At 40.1% G+C, this 5,229-nt stretch overlaps 1 pseudogene; it reads left to right on the top strand.

Moving 5' to 3' along the window:
* The first annotated feature begins 1,790 nt into the window (after positions 1–1,790).
* On the top strand, positions 1,791–3,712 carry LOC136384721 (large ribosomal subunit protein eL21-like; annotated as a pseudogene).
* The last annotated feature ends 1,517 nt before the right edge of the window (positions 3,713–5,229 follow it).

The raw sequence follows: 5,229 nt of genomic DNA on the forward strand, positions 1-5,229 counted from the left end.
TATCCTGAGAATCTAAGGCCATGGTGAGGAGGGAGAGAGAGAGAGAAGGAGGCAGAGAGATGGAAATGACAAATGAGAACTGGAGTGTTTTGGGTCCACTGCAGTCAAGTTTGCTTCAAGGTTGCCAAGCTGAAAGTGTGGAAATGAATGAACAGCCAGGCATTGAAACTAGCACTTTACTGAGAAGCAAGGTAGAGAGAAGAGATGATAAGAGAGACTCACTCAGTGGTGGGATTCAAATGATTAAACAACCGGTTCTCTGCCCTAATGACTGTTTTAAGTATAAAAAAGGATACATCAAAATTAATTTATTATTTCATGCATTTAATACTTAAATAAGAACAATAAAAGAGGTATAGAAAACTAGATTATATTATAAGAAAGAGCTTTAAAATATTAATGGAAAAATATTAAATAATACCTGACAAAAATAATAAAACTGTTATTTAAGATATTTCCGTATTGCTTCCTGATTGGCATCCTCATTTGCAATTGTTTCACCTGCGGACGAAATGAACATTACTACAGGCACTTAGAATACACTGTTGCGCAGATGAACATTATAAAAGAGTAAGGAATGTAAGTTTGTGATTTCCACACTGGTGGCTGCCCAGGCGCCCACTTTAGAGAGAACCCTGATTTCAAGCACCATATTAACAACTGGTTCGCCGAACTCAACAAAAATTAGGTATTGGTTCTGCTGAACCAGTCAGTGCGAACTGGCTAAATCCCATCACTGGACTCACTCCATCAGATTTTCCAGCCCAATAAAACCCCAGACCATCACCACATCAGTTAATTCAAAAAGTATTCATTAAGCTCTAACTGTGTGCCCTGGGCTTTTCAAAGAGCTGCCACTGGCGAGGATCCTGCCATCAGGAATACAATCACGAAGTAACACCTGAATTGCAAACCCAGGGACTTAATTCTGGAAGCAATATTTTTTTTCCAGCAAATCATTTTAAAATCTGAATACAATTTATTTATTTTTTTAGTTTCAACATGTCCTGCTGAGATCACCATACTTCTCACATTCCATATTGGCATATTTTTAACATACTTCATTCTTTACTTATCCAGCCCCTAAAGGTCTTGGAGTTTGCGACCTTTGGGATAGGGCTTTTGTCATGTGGTAGAACCTGCCAAACTTTCATAATGAAAGCTGTTGAGCCAGGGAAAACTATACTTACAACCATCTTAGTAACTCTAGAAGGTCACACACCTGATCTTTCAGCCCTATTTGTCCACTGAGTGTACCACATTAAAAGACCTGTATGCCATTAATTGTACTGCCACAAATTCTAGGGCCAGATCATTTCTCACTTTGTCCTGCACCTTTGGCTCTTCTGGGAGTCTGGAGGCTGCTGCTTCTTAGTAATTGGAAGTGTTTGTCTCAATGGCTTTTAATGGGTGGGCAAGACTAACTTTTAGCCTCCATGTGTACATAGGTTGTGTGGCAAAAAGTGTAGTTTGGGCCAAGACTCATTGGGGAACTGGCCAGAGTTGAGGAACTGACATTATATCGAGTGATTCTAACAAAAGTGATAAGATGTCAGAGTCACAAGAGATCTTAGATTATTTATTCATTCAACAAATATTTATTGAGTGCTAGCATTTTGATAGGTGCTAGGATCACAACAGTACATATAAAGCCCCTGCCCTCACGAAACTTATGTCTAATACTGCAACGACACAGAAATCATGTCTGCAGTCCAGTTATTATATAGACAATGAAATCAGGATCAGAACAGGCATTATCTAAGGTCATATTGTTTGTCAGTGATATAACCATGACTGAAAATAAGGTTTGACACTCATTCCCAGGCTTTCTCTACTTCCCACCTCCACATCCTTCTTAATAGTTTTTATCTGCCTTCATCTTCCACAGTAACCCATCCTGAACCGTCCTGCTACTAAAGTTGACCTTATTGAGGTCCTCTGAGTGTGATTATTAATTGATTCTCCTATTTTATGGGATTAAGCAAATTGTCCCATATTTATAGAGCAACTTCCCTTCTTTATTGCAATGCTAAGTTCCTTTTTCCCTGTATATTATATTCAAAGGCCTTGCCACTTACTGCAAGTATTATATCTCTGACCAGGTGGTGGCGCAATGGATAGAGTGTTGGACTGGGATGCAGAGGATCCAGGTTCGAGACCCTGAGGTCGCCAGCTTGAGCGCGGGCTCATCTGGTTTGAGCGAAGCTCACTAGCTTGGACCCAAGGTCGCTGGCTTGAGCAAGGGGTTACTCGGTCTGCTGAAGGCCCACAGTCAAGGCACATATGAGAAAGCAATCAATGAACAACTAAGGTGTTGCAATAAAAAACTGATGATTGATGTTTCTCATCTCTCTCCGGTCCTGTCTGTCTGTCCCTATCTATCCCTCTCTCTGACTCTCTCTCTCTCTCTGTCTTTGTAAAAAAAAAAAAAAGTTAAACCTTTGTTTAATGGGTCATTTCCACAGAAATGAAAGTACATATTATATGATTCTGTTTATATGAAATTCTAGGAAAAGGAAATTTTATTTCTAAGAAATTCTAGAAAGTTGTAGAAAAGAGAAACATAGCAATAGTTACCTAGCATTAGAGGTAGAAATTTACTGCAAAAGGGGCACACAGAGCTCTCTGCAGTGATGGTTATGTTCTATCCCTTTCATGTGGTGATGAGTCCATGGATGTATATACGCTTATTAGACTCGTCAAACCATATACTTAAGATAGATGTGTTTTATTGTTTGTAGATTATATTTTTTTTTAAAAAGAGACTTTTTGAAAAAGGCTTGCCTCTTTGCAAAGAGCCAAATAAACTCTTCCCGAGAAGAGAGTTGAGACTTAAAATGCAAAAACTTAACTAGCAGGGGTGATTCCATCTGGAGAAGAAGTGAGACTAGAGAGGTGAATCTGCTCTTCGCTTGTTTGGTCTCATGTGCCCTGTGCCTGTCCTACTGGAAGCATTTTGCTGCAGTGAGCATGATCCTGGTGTTTAAAGATTCTGACTAGGCTGAGTTATGGGGACATCTTAGAGAGGCGTGTGAGAGAAGAGGCACATCTATCTACTTTATGGCTGACTTAAGGATTTTCAAGCATAGTTTTTCAAGCATTCATGATTTTCACCATGTAAGCTCAGTTTAAAATGTAACTATCTGCCTTTTTTCAGCCAGAACTGCCATCTTTCAGCAATTCACCCAATGACCAACCCAAGGGAAAGAGAAGAAACACACATTACATGGTCTCAAAGCCTTTTAGAAAACATTTAGTTGTTCCTTTGGCCACATACATGCAAATCTACAAGGTGATATTGTTGACATCAAAGGAATGAGCACTCTTGAAAAAGGAATGTCCCACAAATATTTCCATGGTAAAACTGGAGGAGTCTACAGTGTTACCCAGCATGCTATTGGCATTGTTGTAAATAATCAAGTTAGGGGCAAGATTCTCTTTTTTCTTTTCTTTTATTTTCTACATCAAGTTAAGGGCAAGATTCTTGCCAGAAGAATTAATGTACTAATTGAACATATTAAGCAGTCTAAGGGCTGAGATAGCTTCCTGAAAAGTATGAAAGAAAATGACCAGAAAAAGAAGGATGCCAAAAAGAGGGGTGCCCAGATTCAACTGGAGTGCCAGCCTGCTCCACCCAGCGAAGCACTTTGTGAGAACCAAGGGACAGGAGCCTGAGCTGCCAGAGCCTATTCTCTATGAATTCATTGCATAAGAAGTGTAAACAAACAGCCTGACCTGTGGTGGCGCAGTGGATAAAGCGTCGACCTGGAAATGCTGAGGTTGCTGGTTCGAAACCCTGGGCTTGCCTGGTCAAGGCACATATGGGAGTTGATGCTTCCAGCTCCTCCCCCTTCTCTCTCTCTGTCTCTCCTCTCTGTCTCTCCCTCTCCTCTCTAAAATGAATAATAAAAAAAAAGAAGTGTAAACAAACAACAATAAAATAAAAGACCTCTGTAACATAAAAACAAAAACAAGAAAAAAGAAACCTTTAACTATCCCATGAAAAAATCAACTCCATTATTTATTCTCAGCATGTTTGGGGAAAGTGAACAAAAGCTGAATTCTATGTTCATAACCGTCGAATCCCCCTCCTCTTGGGGAATTTGATAGAATATTTTCCTGGGGCCTTGGGCCATGAATCAGTTTGTTAACCTGCAAATAAGCCTGGCCTATCTGTGTGCCCAAATATGGATGTCTGTGTGCATGTATCTTATCATTGGTGGCCTTATCTTTTCTACTAACTTGGAATCACTGCTAAACTCTTTGAGGTAAGAGGCTATGTTCATTTTTACAACAATAATATGAATATGTATGATAAATACTTGTGAACTATTTGATTCCCTCTGTTCTTCTAAAGTCAAATTATCATTACAACTTAATATTTAAAAGACTCAGTTAAACATCTTTGGTGTGCAAAAGTCCCCGCAGAAGCATGCAGAGCTGGTGATACAATCCCAGGGAATTTGTGCAATAATTAGTTCACCAAAGTTACCTAGTCTTTCTCTAGCCTCACTTCAGCCCTGGGTGATGGACATACTATTTTGAGGAATATCACATACAGACCTAATTTTAATAATATCTTAGATTTGTTGGGTACTTGATATATATCATGGTACTTTCACATATGCTATCCTCATAAGCCTGAAGGGTATATTGAACAGATGCTATTGTCCCCATTTCATCAGTGAAAAGCCCAACCTCTGAGAAGACATGAGATTTGCCTGAGGTCATCTGGTGAATTAGAGGTGGAATTAGAGCAAGGGCCAACAGCCAACCTGACCAAGTGGTAGCGTAGTGGATAAGCGTCAAACTGGGATACAGAGGACCCAGGTTCGAAACCCTGAGGTCATCAGCTTGAGCACAGGCTCATATGATTTGAGCAAGGCTCGCCAGCTTGGGCCCAAGGTTGCTGGCTTGAGCAAGGGGTCACTTGGACTGCTGTAGCCCCCGGTCAAGGCACATATGAGAAAGCAATCAATGAACAACTAAGGAGCTGCAATGAAGAATTGATGCTTCTCATCTCTCTCCCTTCCTGTCTGTCTGTCCCTATCTGTCCCTCATTCTGTCTCTAACACACACAGACAAACACACACACACACACAGACACACACACACACACACACACACACACACACGACCAACAGCTTTTGACAATTAATAAGACAAAGGACAGATTAGAAAACCTGTAGAATTATCTTAAAAGGATTCATCAGACAAATATTTGAGGAA

This window comes from Saccopteryx leptura, chromosome 13, assembly GCF_036850995.1.
Source record: "Saccopteryx leptura isolate mSacLep1 chromosome 13, mSacLep1_pri_phased_curated, whole genome shotgun sequence".
NCBI classification, from domain to species: domain Eukaryota; kingdom Metazoa; phylum Chordata; class Mammalia; order Chiroptera; family Emballonuridae; genus Saccopteryx; species Saccopteryx leptura.